We start from the raw sequence: 25,836 nt of genomic DNA on the forward strand, positions 1-25,836 counted from the left end.
AAAGAGAAAATTTTTTTTTTTTTTTTTTTTTTTTTTTTTTTTTATTTTTTTAAAAAAAGGGCCAGGCGTGGTGGCTCACACCTGTAATCCCAGCACTTTGGGAGGCCGAGGAGGGCAGATCACGAGGTTAGGAGATCAAGACTATCCTGGCTAACATGGTGAAACCCCGTCTCTACTAAAAAAATAAAAAAATTAGCTGGGCATGATGGCAGGTACCTGTAGTCCCAGCTACTTGGGAGGTTGAGGCAGAAGAATGGCATGAACCCAGGAGGCGGAGCTTGTAGTGAGCCAAGATCACACCACTGCACTCCAGCCTGGGCAACAGGGCAAGACTCCATCTCAAAAAAAAAGAAAAGAAAAGAAAAAAAAGTGATTATTCTTGATCATAAAATAATGTGGTTTCATTCTTACTGGATTTAGCCTGATTATGTACAGAGGCACAGTAAGAATGGTAATTTACCATATACATCTTTTTAAGTTTGCTTTGCTGGAAGTTATCATTAGGAACTCTTGAATCAATTTCAACTGTTATTTATTAAGTTATTTAGGTTTTGTTTGTTTGTTTTCTGGGACAGAGTCTTGTTCTGTTGCCCAGGCTGGCTTGCAGTCACACGATCTCAGCTCACGGCAACCTCTGCCTCCTGGGTTCAAGCAATTCTCATGCCTCAACCTCCTGAGTAGCTGGGACTACAGGCATGTGCCACCACACCCAGCTAATTTTTGTATTCTCAGGAGAAACAGGGTTTCACCATGTTGGTCAAGCTGGTCTCGAACTTCTGACCTCAAGTGATCTGGCCACCTCAACCTCCCAAAGTGCTGGGATTACAGGCATGAGCCACTATGCCTGGGCAATTTTAACTTTTAAATGCCCCTTCAGGCTAGTATGCCAAGCCAATAATTCATAATCAGATTTCACCTATATACTTAGATTAATTCCTTTCTTCTTAAGGTCCCTCAAATATTCTGAAATTCATAGGATTACCAGGAAGTAGCCTTCCTTCTTCAGCTCTAAGGCTAAGAAGGAACACTGGAGGCCCTGTAAGTCCTTTAAACCCTGTAAGACAGGTAATGGGCAAGTTTTCCTAAGAGGGCTTCAAAAGCATGGGCTCCATCAAGTCAATCCAAGTTTCTTTAGTGTCTGGTCATATCTGACTAAATATGCATCATTATTAGATATGAAATAGCAGGCATGGTCTTGGTTGTTTAATAATAAGGACCATCGTTATTATTAACAGGACACAATTGGAAACATTGTTGCTTCCTTGTTAATGACAAGGGATACAATATAATCTCTTCTTAGTGAACCTAGGCATATAACTCTGTTGCTGTGAAAATAAGAATATTTAATAAGAGTTTCTGATTTCTAGAGGGAACAAGCAGGAAAAAAAGATAAGAGTTTTATTTCTGTTTATAAAACAGAGTCTACTAAATTGTTATAAGTTATAAACAGCTTAAGAGAAAAGAGAGAAAGGGTTCCCTACATCCAGAACACAGAACATTAAAACATCAACAACATTCCAAACAAAACCAACAAGTGTTACCCATTAGTTTATTTAGCCATATGCAATGAATTCTTGTTCCACACAATCCTGAGGTAGCAATATCATAGACCCATTTGTGGACTGAAGTCCAGAAATACTGACTCAGTCCACTGGAATGCCCTCAAAGTTGTTCATGCAATACCATCAGACGCTGTACACCAAGGTACAGTGCCTGGCATAGTCCTTTCCCAAGGCTCTAAGACAGTCTTTCTTTGTTGGTAATAACACACTCTGGCCTGTAGCTTATTGCAAGTGGTTTCAGGGAAGCAATCATGGCAAAACAAACACTTTCTGTAGATGATAGAGATTTAAAATGGGTGTGGTTAGCTTATTATTAATGATTTTCAAAACAAAGATCTGAAGAGGATTTGTTACAGGAAGTTGACAAGGAAGTTTGATTCTTTCTGTGACATGTAAAATAAAATCACTCCAAAAAGTTAAAGACAAAATTCAAATAAACACATAATTAGCCATATTTTCAAAAAGTGGATATCATATATAATTTATGAAAATGGATGAACATAATTTTACAGAGAAAAGCCTTCAGATAGCATAATCTTCACACATAACATACATGACTAAACAAGCATACAATTAGAATAACCCAAGAATGTATCAGAATTATTAAGTAAAAAGACTCAGTAGATCTGGAGGAGGTACTAAACATTTGTTATATATATTTTTTCTAGTTCAAAGGTTTTTTTTATTATTATACTTTATGTTCTAGGGTACATGTGCACAACGTGCAGATTTGCTACATATGTATACGTATGTTTATTGTGGCACTATTCACAATAGCAAAGACTTGGAATCAACCCAAATGTCCATCAAAGACAGACTGGATTAAGAAAATGTGGCACATATACACCATGGAATACTATGCAGCCATAAAAAAAGGATGAGTTCATGTCCTTTGTCGGGACACGGATGCAGCTGGAAACCATCATTCTCAGCAAACTATTGCAAGAACAGAAAACCAAACACCACATGTTCTCACTCATAGGTGGGAACTGAACAATGAAAACATCTGTTATATTAATAAAACTCCAGATATGAGTTGTGTGAATCCCCAGTTGAAAACCATTGGCCTAGAATTCAAATTACATAAATAAGGTTACTATCTAGTTAGCATTTTCAAAAATAACTGAAATTATGACAAATAACACTATACTGATGTTGTCTAATTTCAGACAAAAAAAGATAAGATTTGATATTTGTATATCAAACAAAATTTACTGAAGTCTTTAAAGCAATTGGCTTCAGGGTATTTAAATTTACTTCATGCAATGTAATCTTCTATTAAGCATTCTTTGTGATTCCTTTCTATCATGGTTATGAAAAGACAGTCTTCATCCTGGGACTAATCATAATGTCCAAACAAATATAATTTTGATTTTAAATTTAATAGCCGTCTACACCACATTTAATTATGTTTCCAAGGAACATAATTTTAATTAATGTTAACTTGTTTATCTCCACAAAAACTCAAGACAGCAGCCTTTAAATAATTTTACATATGGGTGTGTGTATATATATAATACCCATATATATGTATACATATACATATATACCTATACATATATACCCATATACATATACCATATACATATATATATAGTTAGAGGCTGCTCTCCTGAATATATATAGTTATATATGTATAAACACATATATCACATATATATTAAAACATCATGTTATATCCCTTAAATATATTTGATGTTTTGATACACACACAGTGAAATAATTAATAAAGTCAAACAATTAATATACCCATCATCACACATGGTTACCTTTTTTGTGTATATGTGGTAAAAGCACCTAAAATCTACTCTTTTAGCAAATTTCCAGTATACAATACAGTATTATGAACTATGGTCCTCATGCTGTACACTGGATCTCTACTTATTCATCTTATATTACTGCAACTTTGTAAGCTTTGACTTCCATTTCCTTCACCCCTGTACCAAGCCTGATAGCTACCTTTCTACCCTCTCTTTCTATGTATTCAAACAATAATCATTTTTCAAAAATGTTTTCTCATTTGTGTTAGTCCATTCTTGCAATGCTATAAATAAATACTTGAGACTGGATAATTTATAAAGAAAAGAGGTTTAATTGGCTCACAGTTCTGCAGGCTGTACAAGAAGCATGGTGCTGGCTTCTGCTTCTGGTGAGGGCCTCCAGAAGCTCACAATCATGGTAGAAGGCCAAGGGGAGCCAGCACATCACATGGCAAGAGAAGGAACAAGAGAGCAAAGGACGAGGTCCCAGACTCCTTTAAACAACCAAATCTCATGTGAACTAACTGAGGAAGAACTCATTTCTCACCAAGGAGACTGACATGGTTTGGCTCTGTATCCCCTCGGGAGACTCATCTCGAATCATAATCCCCAAGTGTTGAGGGAGGGAGGTGATTGGATCATGGAGGCAGTTTCCCCCGTGCTTTTCTCATGATACTGAGTGAGTTCTTACGAGATCTGATGATGTTATGTGTTTGGAATTTCCTCCTTCCCTCTTCTCTCTTTTGCCACCTTGTGAAGAAGGTGCCTGCTTCCCCTTCCACCATGACCGTAAGTTTATTGAGGCCTTCCCAGCCATGCAGAACTGTGAGTCGATTAAACCTCCTTTGTTTATAAATTATCAAGTCTTTGGTGGTATCTTTATAGCAGTGTGAAAACAGACTAATGCAAGGATGGTGCTAAACCATGAGGAATCTGCCCCATGATCCAATCAGCTCCCACCAGGCCTCACCTCCAACATTAGGAATCACCTTTCAGCATGAGCTTTGGAGGGGACAAACGTCCTAGCCATGTCATGACTATTTGAGGTTATAGTAGCCTCTTTAAAATTTAAAATACGTAAATATAAATACTCCCTGATTTCTGCATCTGATAATTCTTTTAATTAAGATTTTCATTTCAGATTTTGTTTGAAAAGGGTTTAGGTAATTTATTTTAAAGAATCCCTTCATTATTCCTGCTGATAGACCTGTCAGAATATATGTGGACTAGACAAGAGCACAGGTCAAGCTCTAGCATATAGGCATTGAATTTCTGGGTGTAGCCACTTCATGGTCTGGGTTTCTTTAAGTTCACAAGTAGAGAGTGATTCTAACTTTACACTGTAATTGGCCATCTCCATCCAGTTCAGAGTCTACCCTTTCACAGATTGTATACTCTTTTATTAGCTTAATTTAATAGTTTCAGTCAAAACTCAGTTGCATATAAAATATGTATGAGACAGAGAGAGAAAGCAGTTTAAAAAGATGAAGAAAATAATCAAATTACAGATACAAGCATGTAACTCTAAAACCAATAACAATTTGCTTAGGCCTCAAATTCTTTGGTAAGATACAACTGTGATTAAGCTATCGGGAATTACTGATTGACATTTATGAAACTTATCTAATCACTGTGCTTTCTTGGAATTGCCAAATGAGTAATTCATTAGCGTTTCATAGGTATAATTAATACCACTAAGGAAAGTTAAACAAATTTAAATTATTGTTTTTTTTTGTTTTTTTTGAGACGGAATCTGGCTCTGTTGCCCAGGCTGGAGTGCAGTGATGCGATCTCGGTGCACTGCAAGCTCCACCTCCTGGGTCCACGCCATTCTCCTGCCTCAGCCTCCCGAGTAGCTGGGACCACAGGTGTCTGCCACTTCACCTGGCTAATTTTTTGTATATTTAGTAGAGACAGGGTTTCACCGTGTTAGCCAGGATGGTCTTGATCTCCTGACCTCATGATCCGCCTGCCTCAGCCTCCCAAAGTCCTGGGATTACAGGCGTGAGCCACCGTGCCCAGCCTAAATTATTGTTCTTTAAAAACATACTTCAGCGGGGCACAGTGGCTCACATCTGTAATCCCAGCACTTTGGGAGGCCAAGACGGGCAGATCACGAGGTCAAGAGATCGAGACCATCCTGGCCAACATGGTGAAACCCCGTCTCTACCAAAAATAGAAAAATTACCTGGGCATGGTAGTGTGTGCCTGTAGCCCCAGCTACTCCGGAGGCTGAGGCAAGAGAATTGCTTGAACCCAGGATGCAGAGGTTGCAGTGAGCCGAGATTGCACCACTGCACTCCAGCCTGGCAACAGAGTGAGACTCCATCTCAAAACAACAACAACAACAACAACAACAACAACAAAACACATACTTCAAAGGTACTTGAGATTAGAACTGGCAAAATCTCTATGAAATAATCATTAGAACCTACTTTATGAAGGTTATTCCATTTCTGTGACATCCTCGCTTATTCCATTTTCACTGAAAGATGTGTTTTCTTTCTTCCAACTCTTCTAATTAAATCCTCTTTTATTTACTGTATGTACTATACACTTATATGTGTATACATAAGCATTCAGGAACTATTTTTTGAGTGTCTTCTATGTTGCTGATACTATGTTGGGTGCTGGAGACTTATAATTAATGATAGAGAGCTACTCCTGCCCTCATGGAGCATCTAGTCTGAAGAAGGACACAATTACCATACGGTTTGGTGAAATGTGATAAAATGGGAAAAGCTGAGCATGACCTGGGAGTTTCAAGGAGGGGCATCAAACAACTTTGAGAACGCAGAAAGGAAAAGTCAGAAAGGATTCCTACAGAACATAGCAAATAAAGTGCAAAGGTAAGTAGGAGTATGCCATGTAGGGATGGGAAGAGAGGGCAGTCACCCTCAGAAATTTCCATGCACCCTATGTATTCACAGGTTATAACTTTCGGCACAAGAACTCTGCCTTACTTATGTATCCACGTTGCCTAGGTCGGGAGCTGGCATTTACTAGGTGTGCCGTAAATGGCTGATGAAAGAAAGAAAGGGAAAGACGCAGAGAGTTATAGTGTGTCCAGGAAGTAGACATAGATCTGCTAAGAGATGAAATTTCCTGATGCCCTTGTACAAGTAAATCCTGCTGGGTTATGAAAGGTAAATGTATCAGGTCACAGAAGGCAAAAGTACAAGAAAAGAGACCTTTCCTTAACAGCAGTGCCTTCTTTTTGGACAGGTGTAAGTCATGAGACAGGAGAGAGATGTTTCTTGTGCTCACACGGGACACAAGGCAGGAGTAGACCTAAATGAGAGTTAGGGACATGAATCAAAGCAAATCTGTGGAGAAGATTGAAGGAAGCAACGAGAGCAGGAAAGGGTAAAAAGCAATCGATTTTAAAAAAGGTGGGAAAGGAAAATGTCAAAGTCTGCGGGCAAGAAGATTGAGGAAAACTGGAAATAAGAGGATAAAGAAGCGAAGGAAGAACAAATATAAAGCAACAGTAGTGAGGTTTGAATATCCATTCCAAGTCAAACCTGTGGAGAGTGACTATAACAAGAAAGGGTTATCACATGTTTTTGGCTCTCTTATCCAGAACCTAAAGTCTTTTGACTAGAAAAAAATGTACACCTTTTGTTATGATAAGAAACCAAAAGTTTTGATAATACTATTGAATCAAATGCTTGTCAGACAAATAGATGATAATTTTGGAAACAATTGCCCAAGTTTTCCCTTCAAAAGGATTTTTTCCAAATACATATTTATGCCATTTGTTTAGCCACAAGTAAACAGTCAAATTATTTTGTTTATAACCTCAAACCCAAAAGCTTGTTCAGAACAGAAATATGAACCAGAAATAAATTACATGGTAAATCAAACCCTTATTTTGGGGCTAGGACATTATGCAAAGTGGTTTACAATTTGTTCTTTGCAATGTAAATGAAAACCCCAAGATATTGGCAGGAGAATAAACTCCTTTTTTTTTTCTTACCCATCACATGGGCAAAAATCCAAAAGTTTGAAAACCCAGTCTGTTGGTGAAGCTATAGAGAAACAGGCCCTCTCATTTAGAGCCAGTGAAACTGCAAAATGTCACAACTTCTATAAAGGGAAATTTAATAATATCTAATAAAAGTACATATGCAGTTACCTTTTGACTCAACAACTCCACTTCTAAGAAATGATCACTAAGATATGCTAGCAGAACAAGAAAATACATCGACTTAAATAATTCACTGCCATTTTATTATGATACCCAAAATAATAGAAACAATCTAGACGTCTGATTATAGAACTGGCTGAAGAAGCTATGGTGTATCCACACAGTAGAGTGGTATGTATCTGTAAAAAGAATAATAAACAAGGCCAGGCACAGTGGCTCACGCCTGTAATCTCAGGATTTGGGGAGGCTAAGACAGGAGGATCACTTGAGCCCAGGAGTTTGAGACCAGCCTGAGTAACATAGAGAGACCTCCATCTCTACAAAAAAAATTTTTAAGAAAATAGTCAGGTGTAGTGGCTCCTACCTGTGGTTCCTGCTACTTAGAAAGCTGAGGCAGGAGGGTTGCCTGAGCCAAGGAATTTGACATTGCGATGAGCTATAACTGTACCACTACACTCCAGCCTGGGTGACAGGATCAGATTCTGTCTCAAACAAACAAAAAAGAATCATATGTAAAAAACAGAATTTTCTGCATAGTGTGAAGTTATCTCTAGTATATATTGTTGAATTAAAATGTTAGTAAAATAAATGAAAAGGTTGCATATCATGGTACTATTTAGCTTTAAAGGGGTGATATGGGAATATTTATATATTTTCTTCTATTTTAGATGAGGGAATGATTATACATATTTATTCAACTATCTATACAGAAAGGAAGGAAATTGGGTGAAAGAGAGAGGGATAGAAACTAGATTTCTTAGCATATATAACATTTTATAGATTTGACTTTGAAATCACATAAATATTTTACTTAGGTATAAAACAACCGTATTTTTTAATTCCTAAATCTCTAAAGCAAATTGAAATACATAAAATTGTAAATCCATTAACCATATCACTATACAAATTGACTTTAAAACTCAGTAATTTAACTGTCCATCCCCAATAGGATGTACCCTAAGAATAAAAAGGGTTTGCAAAAGAGTATTAAACTGTGGTTAAGAAACTTTTTATTGGCATGGTAGGATTTGTATTGTAATTTTGAAACTAGTATTGTGGGAAAAGTAAACATTTTCATTAACTGGTCTTTTCACCATAATAAAAAGTGGATATGTATATCATACATATATAATATGTATTGAATCATATGTATAATACATAATCATATATACATGATAACTAAAGTTAATTAAAAATCTCTCTAGTCTTGAATTTTATTGGAAGTATTAAGAGTCAGTATGAGCCATAAGTATTTTATATATAAAGGCTAATGACTTTGAAGATGTATTCTGTAGACTGCATAGCCTACAGAAACTGTACAAACTGAAACAGAAAAGACTAAAATAAAATCCCAAAGCCTAATGACTGCTGGGAAAATATATAGCAGTATAACATCTAACATTTGTGTAATTGGTGTCTGAGGAGGAGAAAAGGCAATATAAAGGAAAAACATATTTAAAGCATTAAGGCAAATATTTTTTCCAAATTCCATTTTCAAAACTCTATCCAGAAATCCAAAAATTCATCAGTACCCCAAGCAATAAAGAAGAAAAGTCCCTAAACATATTATAATCAAATAACTAATTACCAAGGATACCCAGAAAATCTCAAAAGCAGACAGAGACAAAACATGTATTGCATGTGTGAAACAATAATAAGAATCATCATGGAGCTCTCATCAGAAACAACACGGGCTAGAAGACAATGGAGTCACAACTTTAAAGTGTTGAAAGAGAAAACAGGATGTATAGTCAAAGAAAATGTAATTCAAAAGTGAAGACAAAATGAAAATATGTGCAGATAAAAGCTGAGAGAATTCACCACTAACAGACCAACATTACAAGATAAGTTGAATGAAATCCTTTAGGCTGAAAAATCCTATGTATCTAAAACATGTATCTAAAGAAACATGGATCTAAGGAAACATGTATCTAAAGGAAGGAATGAAGAACACACCAAATGGTTCAAATACAGGCAACTATAACAGACCTTTTCCTTGTTTCTTAATTTTTAAAAGACAATGGACTGTTCAAAGCAAAAAATAATGACTGTATTTTGGTGGCCATAGCATATTTAGAAATAAAGTACATGAAAAAACCAAGGAGGGAGTATATGAAAGTGTACTGTTGAAAGGATCTTACATATGAAGTGTGCAATGTTAATTCAATGTGGACTATAATAAGTTAAAAGTGTTTATTTTAATCCTCAGTGAAACAAATTTTTTAAAAAAGTAGTTTTAGCTAAAATGCCAATAGAGAAGATACTATTAAATATACTCGGTAATTCAAATTGAGAAAAGTAAGGGAAAAAAGGAATGAATAAGAAATGAGACAAATAGAGAACAAATACCAAATGGTGGACTTTGGGCCAAATATATTAATAATTGTATTAAATATAAATAAAGATTTCATTAAATCAAGATTGTCAGATTGAATGAAAAAGCAAGACCAAATGATGTAGTGTTTATGGGAGATAAACTTTAGATATGAAAAAATACAAAAATTTATTATTACAGTTGGATACTTTAACACACCTCTCTCAGTAATTGACATAATTAGTGGCAACCAAATCAATTTATATATAGAAAATTTGAACATCACTATCAATCATCTTATCCTAATTGATATTTATTGAATGCTATCCCCAAAATCGGAAGAATTTTTTTTTTCAAGTGCTTATGGGTAAAAGTATACATTAAATTCTTATACTAGTAAAGAAGAAAGGTCACAGTCATTTATGTAAACTTCTACCTAAAGAAAATTTCAAAAAGAAGAACAAATTAAACCCAAAGTAAGCAGAAGTAATGAACTAATAAAGATAGGAGAAGGAATCAATGAAATAGGAAACAGAGGAGCAATAAAGAAAGCCAATGAAACTGAAAGCTGGTTCTTTGAAAATACCAGTGTCATTGATAAACCTCTAATCAAACCAAACAAAGAGAGACAGAGAGGGAGAAAGAAAGAAAGTGAGCACACAAATTCACATTTTCAGGAAAGAAAGAAGGAGTCCTGGCACAGTGGCTCACACCTGTAATCCCAGCACTTTGGGAGGACAAGGTGGGTGTATCACTTGAGATCAGGAGTTTGAGACCAGCCTGGCCAACATGGTGAAACCCCATCTCTACTAAAAATACAAAAAATAGCGGGGTGTGGTAGTGAGTGCCTGTAGTCCCTGCTACTCGGTAGGCTGAGGCAAGAGGATCACTTGAACCTGGGAGACAGAGGTTGCAGTGGGCCGAGATCGTGCCACTGCACGCCAGCCTGGGCACGAGAATGACAATAGGAAGAAATAATATCAACTTTACACAGACTTGTAAACAAATAGAGGAGGAAAAGTCACTTTCCAATTCATATTATGGGGAAAGAATAACCCTGATACTAAAACTATATATGGACCTTATGAAAAGGGAAATTAGAAACCAATGGCACTCATAAATACAGGCATAAAAATATATTTCTAAACCAAATTCATTAATTTATAAAAAGAATAATACAATGTATCTAATTATGGTTTAATTCAGTAATACAAGACTGATGTGATAGTTAGAAAATTTAACACATTAACAAGTTAAAGAAAAACCATATGAGCATTTCAAAAGATGCCAAAATGTATTTGACAAAATTCAATACCAATTAAAAATTGTTTTAAAACTCCCAGCTGACTCTAAATAGAGAGAGACAGTTTCTCAATCTGTTCAAAGGCATTTGCAAATAAACAAAACCCCTACAAGCATAAAAAACATTTATACGTAACTGTGAAAGGATACTTCCCTTTTAGTATGGATACAAGGAAAGGATGGCCACTCCAACCACTCATATTGAGTGTTAGACTTTAGAGACTCATTATGGTGTAGCACGGGGCTCGCTCTCTCCTTGGAGTACTTCCGTAATGCATCTAGCCTGCTGACCCAGGTAGGCCTCTGTCTGCTGAAACTTTAGCCAATGTGCATTCAGAACATCTATACCTACCCCATAATATGGAATAGTGAGACCTCAGGGGACTGCATATAATGCACTACTTCTCTGTTTTTAGGTTATCCCCAATAAAACCTATATTACATCTGTATTTTGTTTGTGATACCTTTGCATGGATACTGAATATATCCTGGAATTTATTCATACATGTTTTAAACAAACATATTCTAAATGATGTTTGTGAAAATTTATTACACTTTTAGTAATAGCAAAATATTAAAAATGAATAACTGCTCAGTAATAGAGTGCTGGTTAAATAATGTATGTACATCCAACAAATAGACTGTTAGTCATAAAAATGAAGAAATTCATTATGTAACATGTAATGATCTCCAAGATACAATCGTAAGTGAAAGAACAATGCAAAGAAAACTATGTAATTAAAAAATAAGGGATAGAGATAGGCAGATAGATATTCATTTATTTGTATATGCATAACATATCTCTGTAAGGATACACAAAATGTGTTTAGTATTAGTTAATTCTGAAGCAGGGAATTTGTTGCCAGAGTAACAATATGGAAGGGAGAGTTTTGTTATACCTTTTCTTCCTTTCGACTGTTGAACCATCTTAACGTATTAACTAACCCAAAATGAAATCAAATTTAAATTTTAAAAAACTCATTGCTGTGAATCACAGTAACATTTAGTTCTGTCCATGTAATTCTATACCTAGCACATGGGATGTCTCCTGCTGTTATGCATAAGATAGGTTGAGATGTGATCATGGGATTAGACTCCAGACAAGCAGATTGGACAGTGCAGAGACAGATGATGGCAGTGAATGTTATGTGCCAAGTTCCACAACACAGTAAAAACAATCTTTAGTTTATATGAGTCAGACTTGAAGTCTCTTATGTGCAAAGCTGTGCCGAATAGACATGTCGTAGGGACAGTTCTACAACCCCACCTTTCTTCCCTTGCCACTACATGCCTGTCCTCCTGCTTAATACTGCTGCCATGTAAAAACAGCTGCCTCTCACTTGTCCCCCACTTGACCTTATTTTTTCTGATGCTTTAAAATCCCATTTCACGCCGTCAAAGCTAGCAAAGAAGATAAAGCAGGATTTAGAACAAGATGGATAATAGAAGGGAAAGGAAGAAAAGCGTTCCTGTGATAAAATCTGGAAATCTAACCACCAGATTATAACATAATTTACATGAGAAAATTCATTTTTGTTTTCTACACAGCCAGAATATCAATAAAACACTTTGAAAGGTAATCTGTTTGTAGACTGAGGAACTTCTGTGCTTATACTTCCACATGGAGGCATGAAGACCGGGTCATAACAGCAAAAAAACAAAAAAAACACTCAAGGCTGATACTTAGACCCATTTAGCAAGGAGGCCTTCTTTTTCTTGAAAATAAGTATTATATTGAATTCAATTTATGTATAGTTAATGCTGGCCAGTTTGTGGAGATTGTGGAAAAAGCAAAAAAAAAAAAAAAAAAAAAGTTAGCACAGTCTTCGAGGGACAATACTAAAGGGCTTCAAGCGACAATTCTAAAGAACTTCAAGACGGTGACTTCAAGTAGGTTTTTTCCCTCATCTATCACTGACACAAAAATATGTGAAACAGATGGTGCTTCTTGGCTATATATAGTTTTTGTTGAAACTTGTTAAAGACAGTTTGGATCATGATTAAGAAATCTTACCACCTCTTAACTGAAACATACCCCAGGGTTTTTCTTAGAAGGTGTTAGAAAGGCAGCTGATGATTATAGTCAATGTTTCCTTCTTCTACAAATAAAAAAAATCTAAAACCACCAATGGCCTTCTGGATGCAAGCAAATAAATATAGAAAATCAAAGACAACTGGGAGATGTTCATAACTAGTCTAGTCTTTTAATTGAACCAACAAGCGTACTTTGGGTTATTGACATATACATACATTATATGAACTCTTACTTTGACTTAACTTTTTTCTTGAATGAGTTATTGCAGTCATTAGACTGTTTGCTGACTATTTCCTGTTTTGCCCTCTTGGGTGCCGGGGAGATTGACACGTCTTTGCTCCCTTGTGTTTGGACAAGGCTGTGTGACTCATTTGAGCCAGAGAGTTGTGAAAAGATGTGTGGTGTGGCTTCCCTGGGCCTGTACACGTAAGTACCAATGCCAGACTGCAAAAATATTTTTTGTTCCTTTGTCACGTTAACCGGAAACAAGTAAGATAGTGGCTACTCTTGCAGCTGAGTTCCTTGACTGACCACAAGAAGCAAAGTTTCATTATCAAACTGTCATGGACATGCATCAGGAGTGAGAAACAAAGCTGTATTGTTTTAAGCTTCTGAAAGTTTTTAGTTTGTTTATTACTGTAGTGTAATCTAGCCTACCCTGACTGATACAAATCATGCTGAAGTCGCTGGCAATAAAGCAACAGCCAATGACTTGCCAGTGGAAAGGCAGAGAAAAGGAAGGTCTATTCCCAGGGACAGCATTGCTTTTTCCACATGAACAGGACAAAAAAGCAAACAAACAACAACAACAACAACAGCAAAAATCAAGTATTCCCAGGCATATATCTGCAATGCTACAGCTTTCCTGTAAGAATGACCCTCTTAATTATGTTCTTGTGATTGCCAAAACATAGAGGCCACTGGAACAAATTTGAGTAAAAAGGATTATGGGATCATTAGTATCTCATAAGTGAAGAAAATCTTAGGAGGTGGATTAAAAAAACAACATTAGGAGGAAAACATGTAAGAAAATTAGACAACCAGTTCAGGAAGTTGACTGGGATTTCTACAAGAAAGAAAAATGAAGGAGATAAATTAGGAATTAAATACAGTTTTCTAGAAATGAAATTTTTAAAATTTCAGATTGAAAAAAAATCCACCGAATTCTGTGCATAAATATTGAAACCTAGAAAGACACACCATGCTGAAATATGAGAATACTGGGGACCATGAGAAGATTCTAAAATGTCTAGGAGAAACAGGGGTCGGAATAAAGAAAGTGAGAGAGAGGAAAAAGAAAGAAAGGAATGAGGAAGGAGAAGCGAGGAAGGGAGAAGGAGAGAGAGAGGGAGGAAGGATGGAAGGAAAAAGGGAAGGAAGGAAGGAAAGGAAGGAAGGGAGGGAGGGAGGGAGGAAGGAAGGGAGATTTCTGACAAAGCATCAAAAATCATAATGCATTCTGTATTAAGATGGCATTAGGTATTGTATAAAATAGAATCAAACTATAACATTGCTCAAACATATTAGTTTATTTCTTGTTCAGGCAAAAATCCAAAGTTTCTGGTTAATAGGCAGTTTGTATTTAGTACATCAGGGATTAAGGAACTTTCTTATATTGGAAGTTTCTTTCTTTTTTTATTAAAAACTATCTTTATCTTTTTTTATTATTATTATACTTTAAGTTCTAGGGTACATGTGCATAACGTGCAGGTTTGTTACATATGTATACTTGTGCCATGTTGGTGTGCTGCACCCATCAACTCGTCAGCACCCATCAACTCGTCATTTACATCAGGTATAACTCCCAATGCAATCCCTCCCCCACCCATAATAGGCCCCGCTGTGTGATGTTCCCCTTCCCAAGTCCAAGTGATCTCACTGTTCAGTTCCCATCTATGAGTGAGAACAAGCGGATAGGACAAGCGGGTAGACAAGCAGATAGGACAGTGTTTGGTTTTCTGTTCTTGCAATAGTTTGCTGAGAATGATGGTTTCCAGCTGCATCCATGTCCCTACAAAGGACACAAACTCATCCTTTTTTATGGCTGCATAGTATTCCATGGTGTATATGTGCCACATTTTCTTAATCCAATCTGTCACTGATGGAGTTTCTATTCTCTAGAATGTCATTATCACCTGCATTCAGCTGGCAAAATGGTGGGTGGAAGTATGCAGGAAAAATATTATTTTTCTTAAAACCTTTGATCAGGAAGAAAACACATCACTTGTACTAACACTGCATTAATACCAGAACAATCATAACTACAAGCAAGGCTGAAAAATGCAGCATTGTTGTGCAACATGGAATAAGAGGGATAGGATTTTTAGTGACTAGCTAGCAGTGTAGAAGGAGTAAGACGGTCCAGTGAGTTCACTAGCAGTAAAGAGGGCTGGTTCCCTTTAGGATCTAAGAAAATAAAATGATGCTTCTGTGCAGGTGTGCAACTGTGCAATAAAAAAGACCATCAAATAATAAAAGTTTGCAATGCTTGCTTGGAACTGAATCATTTTGATATGACTAATTAGGAAATATGGCTTCATGTGTATTACTATACTGGCACCTGCTCAGTGATATAAATTTGATGGATCTCTTTAGGGATATGTTGGCAATACTCCCTTGCATGGAAAATGCTTAAGAAAGCTTCAGCTGGAAAGAAGACCCACATGGGGATCCTGCGACACAGGAGATTCTGGTACCATCTTTGCATCTTTTTCTATCAAACAAACCACACTCTACAGCAATATCTGGAGTAGTGCTTTTGTCCTGCAACAAGAGTGGAGAATTGTCTTCAGATTTTCACCTGGAATGTATTTCTATCCCTACAATTTAGTCCTCTGCCAAATTATCAATTACACGTGAGAATAGAATAAAGACATTTCCACATATGCGGTTTCAAAATGTTTTCTACCCATTGGTCCTTTCTCAGAGATATATTGGAGAATGTTTTCTACCAAATTGAGGGAGTAAGCCAAGAAAGAGGAAGACATAGGACACAGAAAATGGCTGATCCTTTCCAAGAGATAAAGAGAATTCCCAGGACATCTGCTATTAGAAAGCCTCTGAAAGAAACATCTCTCAAGAAATGAAATCAGTATATTCTTGGATTTGTTTAAATGGTTGAGATAAGATTTACACATTTAGAGGAGGAAAATTAGTGACAAGTAAGTGGAAGTTCATAGAAAAAAAAGGGCATGAAATAAATCTCTAGTACAGGCAATTGCTATTCTTCCTCCTTTCTTCTCTTGTCCCCACACGTTCCTCCTTTTGTCCTCTTTCCATTGCTCCATCCTCCTCCTCTCTTTCTTACCTCCTTCATTTTCTGCTGTATTCTTCAAATAATTTGAGATGCTTTATATGACGTACATGCAAACACTAAAGGATAAAACAAAAACTGAGAAAGTTGGAGCAAAGGGGACCAATGAGTGCAAAAAACAGTTAAATAAAACTAATTATTACCTCAACCATGCAGAGGTAGAAAGTAGGAATTGAGAAGGCTTGCAAACAAGTCTTGCCAGAAAGTTTCCATGTTTATACCAGTTGTTTATTGAGGGTGTCCATTTCATTTTCTGTGAAGGTCACCTCATGATCAGAAAGAATGAGCCCAGGTGTGATACTGGAGTTGGTCTTATCGCAGGTGAATGAGGAGCCCGTGGCCATCAGGCAAGGGAGCTTCTCGCTAGATGAAGTGAGGTCCTCTCCTCCACACAACGCCAAGTTCTCTGTAAGTATCAAGAACCTTAGCAGCAGCTGAGAAAAAGGTCAATAAATATGTTTTAATCAATAAAGTCTGTATTATATAGGAAAATATAAATATACATGTGTTTTATTATTTTATGCTTTGTCTAATTGGTGACATTTTGGGAGGTATTTATATTTCTCCATCTCAAATGTTTGTCAGTGATTTTGCTTATCATATATTCCTACAGGATGTATTTGGATTGTTTGTGATATATATGAAATACGTATATAAGAACATCAAGTTCAATGATATAATCATATAAAATAAGATAAGAAAAATGTGGCGCTCATTCTTAGCTCACAGAGTCTCATGGCTCGTTTGTCCTTTTTTTTTAATTAAAGGCAACACAGTCTAGTGAAATGTGCATAGACGTTATAACCAACATCCTTGAATGAAAATCTTTGCTCTAAAAATTAATAAATATATATATTACTTTTAATTTTTTAAGGAAGGAGTTTATGTTGTTTGAGCCTCAGTTTCCTTCCCTATAGAAGTAGGGATGGTGACAGCAATCTCTAGGAGTTTCTGTGATGATAAAGAGAACACTGACCTCTAGGTGGGCACTGAAAGAATGTTAGTTATTATATCCATGTAAATGCTAAACACTCTCCACCCTCCGTCCTCTATCTTTCCCATGCATATTTAATAAGAATACTTCTTTCGTACCTGAAATGTACATTTTCAAATGTCCATATTCATTTATATACGAGCATGTATGTTGTAGGGAAGACCTTACCATTTTAACTAAGTGACCTGTGATAAGTTAGCGGTGAAACCACTAACTAACCCCTCCAATGTGTTTAACTATTCTGTGGCTATACTGCCACCCTTTAAGTTAGTTAAGTACACTCTGTGACTATGTTCTCCCAACTGCAATGTGAGAAATGATATGGGCCCCTTTCAACCAGAAAATACGCCCATCGTGCTACTCTTAGCTCTTTCTCTTTTCAAGATAACTGCAGTGGTAACTATCAGGCTGTGATAGTTAATACTGATTGCCAACTTGATTGGACTGAAGGATGCAAAATATTGATCCTGAGTGTGTCTGTGAGGGTGTTGCCAAAGGAGATTAACATTTGAGTCAGTGGGCTGGGGAAAGCAGATCTACCCCTAATCTGGCGGACACCATCTAATCAGCTGCCAGCAAATATAAAGCAGGCAGAAAAACGTGAAAAGGAGAGACTGGCCTAGCCTCCCAGTCTACATCTTTCTCCCGCGCTGGATGCTTCCTGCCATCGAACATCAGACTCCAGGTTCTTCAGTTTTGGTGACTAGGACTGGCCCTCCTTGCTTCTCAACTTGCAGACAGTCTATTGTAGGACCTTGTGATCATGTAAGTTAATATTTAATAACTCCCCTTTATATATATGTAGATATATCCTATTGGTCCTGTCCCTCTAGAGAACCCTGACTAATACACAGGCTAATAATAAAATTGATATTTTTAGGATGACATGGTCATTGTCAGTCTAGATCTTCAGTGATTGTGTGGAGAAATTACACCCTACTGAACTAAATACCTCCCGGGATTGCTAAGTAAGAAATGAATGGTATTTATCCATTGATATTTTGTGGTCACCAAATGGGCTAACCATCCAATCTCAGCATTTGTATCTGAAAAACAAGAGAGTTGGATCAGATTACTACTAAGATCAATTTTGGTAATAACATATCTATGATCCTTAACTTTAAGTCAGTAAAAGATTTCCACAAATATTAATTTTTTTCCAACTTACAGAGAGCTGCACATTAAAAAGAATACTTAAAATACAGGTATTTGGAAAAGCTAGAGAAATATGTATAATAGAGAAAAGAACTGGTGAATCCAAGAGACTAAGGGGAAAAGAATCCAGGGGAATCAAGGAGAGAGAGAAACTACACGGAGTGTATAGAATAGCCAGATTTCTGCTTGGCCCCAAATCAGGGAGCTGTGCAGCTTCAAAGCCAACAGAGGAGCCTTGTGCCCACAAAGAACGAGAGAGTGTAGCGTGATCGCTTGACTGAGGATAGAAACGGGGCTAAATTGAGAAAGAAATAAGACTTGGGGAAAGTCAGACAAGAAAAACCCATGTTCAAGACTGGAAATTGGAAACCCAGTTAGAACCACTGGAACCTAACGCTACCCAGAGTCAGACCAGGGAGATCCAGCAGCCCACTGTTATTTTGCCTTTTTTGACCTCAAATGTGCTTTCTTTTTGCCTTTTCTGATTTTATTACATTCTCCTAAAAGTGCAGCAACAAATTTTGCAGATAAAATAGAAACCAAATGCCACAGGAGTATAAACAGTGGTTTTATAGCAGAATGGAGTAATAGTTTCAGTTTGTTTGCCAAAGCATTTGCTTCATGTCAAATTGCTGAGAAGTGGTAAAAGTTAGGATACTAACCAAGTGCAGGCAATGAGTAGCAATGACAGAAGCCATCTAAACCTGAAGGCAGAGCATCATCCAAAGAACCAGACCAAAGAACCAAGGTCTGGAACCAACCATTTGAGATGCAGTAATAAAGCAGACTCTATTTTGGTGCAACTACATGCCAGACACTGTTTTAAGGACTTTATAGCTACTATTTCATATATTCCTCCAAAATAATTTTCTTTCCATTTTACAGGTTTGAAAACTTAAGTGCAAAACAGCTAGAGCAGTAAGTAGAGAACAACTTCTAACAGAGACCATCTTACTACTTACTATCAATATCTTACATACTATCAATATCTACTTGGATTAGTTACATCCAATTGCTAAGTGAACTAAACAGGTGCTGAAGAATAAGAATCGAACATCGTTAGTAGAATCACACCAGGTTCAAAGACTGAGTCTGAAAATAAACTTTTAAATGTGGGTTTCTTCTTCTATCCCAGTCTGACTGGTTGACAATAGTCCCTAGACGAATTGCCTTTCTGGCCTCCTCTCCTTCCAGAGATTTTGTCCTTTTCACGTGTCCCTTCCTACCACCCACCTAGCACAAGACCTAACCTGAAACAAATAATCCATTGGCCACTTAATAATCAATTGGATTTTCTCTGTCAAATATTTGAACTAAGAGTTAGAAACTGACATTAGCTGGGAATAGGTAATTGAGCTGAAAAACCATGTGGCACCTGTGCAGCCATAATGCCTACAAAGAAGATGAGCAATTCAAAGACATTCTTTCCTGTGATAAATAAAAGGACAGGATAAAGGAGAATGAGAAGAATAGAGAAGGAAAAGGGGAAAGAGGGTTCAATAGCCTGTAAGCGTCAGAATGTACCCTCAGGTCTTGACTTTCCAGGTCCCATGTTTGGTGTCTTAAACATCAGCCTCTCCCTTTTGCTTTCCTATATTCTGGGATTCCCCAGTTCAGAAAGTGATTGTAAAATAAATGGAAGTACATCGTAAGTTCACATATTGAAATACTCAATAGTGTAAAGATGGTAATTCATTCCTAATTGATCTGTAGATTTAATATAATCTCAATCAGAAGTATGGTAGTATTTGGTTTCTAGTTGTTTATGGAACTAGGCAAGCTGGTTCTAAAATTAATGTGAAAATTCAAAGGCATGGAATAGCTAAGAAAAAAGTTGGAGGACTTATACTAACAGGCAATAATTAATATAAAGCTACAGGCCGGGTGCGGTGGCTCACGCCTACAATCCCAGAATTTTGGGAGGCCTAGGTGAGAAGACTGCTTGAGCCCAGGAGTTCGAGACCAGCCTGGGAAACATGGCAAAATCCTCATCTCTACAATAAACACAAAAATTAGCCTTGTGTGGTGGCATGTGGGAGGCTAAGGCTGGAGGATTACCTGAGCCCAGGAGGTTGAGGCTGTGGTGAGCTATGATCATGGTACTGCACTCCAGCCCAGGCAACAGGGCAAGACTCTGTCTTAAATAAATAAATAAATAAGCTACAGCAATTACATAAGTAGTATTGGCATCAGGAAGAAATAATAGGTCAAAGGAATGAAATACAGACTTTAGAAATGTACTGGCACAATAATAAACATTAATTTATCATAAAGATCACAATACAGAGTAGAGCAAAAAAAAAAAAAGTCTTTTAAATAAATGTTTCTGGGTTAATTGCCCGATAGTATGCATATGGGGAAAAAGGAATCTTGACTCTACCTCATACCATTTACAAAAATCAATTCCAGGTGGACTGGGAACGTGAAAGATAAAACAAAAATTCCCTAAGATATTCATAGGAGAATATCCTCATATCTTTAGGATACACAAAGATATCTTAAGTCACTAAAAACAAAGAATAAAAGATAAAAAAATAAACAAATGTTATTGATAAATTGGACTGAAGGCAAATTGGGTTATCCAGAATAAATAAAGAACTCCTGCAATCAATAAGAAATCAGTAAGAGAGAAGATGCGGTGGCTCACGCCTGTAATCCCAGCACTTTGGGAGGCTGAGGCAGACAGATCACTTGAGGTCAGGAATTTGAGACCAACCTGGCCAACATGGTGAACCCTATCTCTACTAAAAATATGAAAATTAGCCAGGCATGTTGACTCATGCCTGTAATCCCAGCTACTTGAGTGGCTGAGGCAGGAGAATCACTTGAATCCAGGAGGCGGAGGTTGCAGCAAGCCAAGATCATGCCACTGCACTCCAACCTGGACAACAAAGTGACAGTCCATCTCAAGAAAAAACAAAAAACAAAAAAATTAATAAGTTAAAAGAAATCAATAAGAAAAAAACAGGCAGCTTAATAGAAAGCGAACACAAAACTTCAACAGGTTCTTTACAAAAGATTAGCCAAATCTCCAATAAACATAAAAATGTGGTAAACATCATTAGCTATTTGGGTAAAAATAAATTAAAACCACAATGAAATACTACTAAACAACCATCAGAATGGCTAAAATTAAAACACACACACAGAAACTGACAATTTTGAGTGTTGGTTAGGCTGAGGAACAACTGTGATTCTCATTTATTGCAAGAGGAAGAAAACATTTGTTAAGCCATTTAGTATTTTGAAGAGTCTACAAGCATTTGTACATGTGCTCGATATAGCAATTATATATATATATGTGTGTGTGTGTGTGTGTGTATACACACACACACATAGATATAGATGTAGATAGTCCCAACAAAAATGCACCAAAGGATGTGTTCAAGAATAGTTATAGTAGCATTATGTAATAGCCAAAGACTGGACTCAGTCCAAATGAGGGAATCATGTGCCTTACTGTAGTCTCTCCTCTGCAGGAGAAGACCCTAGAAAAGCCAAAATCATGACAATTGCAATGATAAAGTGATATAAAGTGACAAAGTGACACTTTATGGAGCAAAGTCTAGGTATGCTGATTTCCTGAAACACTTACAGAATGTATACTCAATCCTACCTTCTAATCACAGGATGGTCCCAGGCAGCTGGTTTGAAATGCATCATGCATTCAGAGGTTTTGTGCAAAGATAGATCGGGAAGTAAAGGTAGTCTGCTCCACCACATGAAGTCCCTGAACCTGGGGCCAATATGAAAGCAAACTGGATGAGGGTATGGATTCTGCTAAGCCACAATTTCAGCAATACGTCCAGTATTGCTTTTAAAGAATGAAACACTTCCAAATGAGATTTAGCAGCAGCTCACTAAAGTTTTATGTAAGTTGTATTGCCAGAAAAAAAAAAAAAATTGCAGCTTGCAAACGGAACTGTGCCTGACTCAAATCAGCTCAACAGGGTGTCTGGCCATTCATGACTGATAAAAAAATATAATGCTCCAGAGGGTACCCAGCTCCATGAGGGTATTCTCCCTGATATCTGTCTCAGCATGACCCTAAAAAAATAGGAAAAATGGTTGAAATTTTCCTGATAGGCAATACCCAAGGAACTTCATTTACTTCAAGAGAATGAGATAGCATGCTGATGCCCATGGCACTCACTGATCTAACTCATCATGTAACTTACAGCTCCTGGCCTCTTAGTGCCAATTGAAAAGGCCATTGTGAAACTGAACTTCTTCCCTGAAGGCTGTTAAAACCTGCTTAACATAGGAGGTCTCTTCTCCAACTCCCACTTCCTTTTTATACTCTTGATTATTGGATGTTGTCTTATTTGGGGACCAGTTGTTTGCAAGGAGTCTTGATTTATTCAAAATATGAGAAAAATATGAGAATTTCTCAGAAGGAAACTTAAGGTCAAGACACACCAGATTTCATGAGTGGAACTAGGAAAAAAAAGTTGAAATTGACTTGATTCTGTTCTTTTAAGTGTACATGATGTGTTTTTACTGCCCTTTTCTCTCTCTCCTCTCTCTCTCTCTCTCCTCTCTCTCTCTCCTCTCCTCTCTCTCTCTCTCTCCTCTTCTCTCTCTCTCTCTCAGCTACAAAATATAGGTTGCCTCTCTTAAAGTTTCGAGAAAATCACATAAAACTTGAAGGGAAAGTTGTTTCTGTTAGGCAAAATGCTTCTATTCCTGTTTCCAGTGTGTTAGTAGTGGTTAAATTTAGAATTTACTCCAGTAGATCTTAGACTTTTGCACAGATCAGAATCATCTGAGAGGCTTGTTGTTAAAACACAGACTGCTGAGCACCATCCCAGAATTCCTGATTCTGTAGATCGGAGGAGGGGCCTGAGAATTTGCATTTTTCATGAGTTCCCTGGTGATGCTGATGAGGCTGCTCAGGGTCCCACTGTGAGAGCCACTCATTTATTGCACAGTCTGCATACTGGTGAAGACTGGAGAGGAGGAGAGGACAAGCAGAGGAATAGATATCACCAGGTGATAGAAGGCCCTGATATACGGGAACTGGCTGTGGTTGTCCTCTTCCTAACAAGTTTAGGGTGAGCATTTTTGCAGTTGTATGTGTGACAGGCCGTAACTGGAGGTATATGTATGAAGGAAAAGATATTTGTGTGTTTGGAAGACTAAAGAGTTCATTAGACAGGTCTCATTGCTTGTCCTCTCTCCCACTTCTAGAAAATCTATGCCACTCAATCCTAGAACAGGCAGTGGTTCATAGTTCTGTTGTCCCAGTTGGCCTGTGTCAGATTGCATTTACATCTGTTCCTGGTGTAATTAATAGTGCTCCTTTTACTCTCAAAAGTGTGGTCATTCAGTACATGGCAGATGACATCCACTTCTTTTTCCCCTCACCTCCCTCCCTCAAAGCTTTCTTGACTGGGAAAACTACTTCACCCAAGGCTAACCAAGCCATTGGCTGGTTAGCAATGAATCAGATGCTAACTCTTGAGAATTTATGCTAAAAGACCGTAAGAGATGATGTCAGAGGGTAGCTTAGGGTCCTGAAAAGTCATGTGGAGTCAGGGCTGGGGAGGCTCTTGGGAGACATAGTTAGCCACATTCAGGATGACTAAACAGAGAAAGTCAGCCAGGGAGCAGCAGAGAAGCCTGAAGAGGAAATGAAGCAGCTGCACAGACAGAAAACATGAAATGAAGAAGCTGACTAAGAGACAGCAGTTCCTGAAAGACAGGGTTCCTGACTTTCCTGTTCCCAGAGTCTCCAAGAAGCCCGGCTGTAAATATTTCCCCAGGGTTCTCTAAGGTTTCTTAAACAACCATCCTTTATGGGAGCTAGCTTGAAAGAGTTTCTTTCCTGTGCAAGCAAAAAAGCATTAAGTAGAGTGCTACTGACATTACACGGTCAATGTGCCCCAAGCAGCCTCTTCAGCTCTGGCTCTGCATGTCTTCTTTGTTTTCTGAGTTGCAGAGACACTTTGGTCTGACATCATTGCCCAGTAGCCTCCCTGTTCGATTCTTTTCCAGTGCTGCTGGTCAAAAGTGGAACAGAACAAACATCAGCAGAGGTAACTATATGGGTAAGTGGAGCAGAGACACACAATTATAGAATTCACAGTAAAATTTGGGATCGCGGAGACTCGTTCCTTTCTTTTACATATAAGAAGGCCTAAGGAAAGTGACTTTTCCAAGATCATAAACAAGAAAATCTACCCCAAAGATTATTCTTCACTTCCCACTTTTGCCCTGCCAGATTTGCTTTTGTGCAAAATGTATTTGATGGGGGAAAATGTTCAATCCACAATTTAAGTTAAGGATGGAAATGAAAAGGGCCAAGAAATGGCAGCACTAAGTTTTATTGACTTGGAAAGCTGTAATCCAATAGATGGGAAAAGCACAAAAATACAATCCTATTCCATCATATAAGACCTAAGTACCTATATGTACTCAGCAGAGAAGTATAACCTGAAAGTATCCAATATTTGGTTCAAAACAATTCACTCTAACTCCTGCAAAAGCACGTCAGTATTGAGATTGATCTCACTGATTTCCTTTTTTCTACTTTAGCTGAGGACCCAGACAGAAACCACATGAAAATATTAACAGAATTTTCATGTGTCCTTCCACTAAAGTATAACCTGGCCAAATGTGCTTCGAAAGCATTTTAGGAAATTTTAGTATTTATTAACTTATACTATTGGACATATTGTCAAATTATACAAAAGAACTATCCCAAATATTATGATACCTTATGATTTTTTTTTAATTTTTTTAAAATTTATTTTATTTATTTTATTTATTTATTTTATTATACTTTAAGTTCTAGGGTACATGTGCATAACGTGCAGGTTTGTTACATATGTATACTTATGCCATGTTGGTGTGCTGCACCCATCAACTCGTCAGCACCCATCAATTCATCATTTATGTCATGTATAACTCCCCACTGCAATCCCTCCCTCCTCCCCTCTCCCCATGATAGGCCCCAGTGTGTGATGTTCCCCTTCCCAAGGGTCCAAGTGATCTCATTGTTCAGTTCCCACCTATGAGTGAGAACATGCGGTGTTTGGTTTTCTGTTCTTGTGATAGTTTGCTAAGAATGATGGTTTCCAGCTGCATCCATGTCCCTACAAAGGACGCAAACTCATCCTTTTTTATGGCTGCATAGTATTCCATGGTGTATATGTGCCACATTTTCTTAATCCAGTCTGTCACAGATGGACATTTGGGTTGATTCCAAGTCTTTGCTATTGTGAATAGTGCCGCAATAAACATACGTGT

This window comes from Rhinopithecus bieti, unplaced genomic scaffold (assembly GCF_001698545.2).
Source record: "Rhinopithecus bieti isolate Rb0 unplaced genomic scaffold, ASM169854v2 scaffold_42380, whole genome shotgun sequence".
Lineage (NCBI taxonomy): Eukaryota > Metazoa > Chordata > Mammalia > Primates > Cercopithecidae > Rhinopithecus > Rhinopithecus bieti.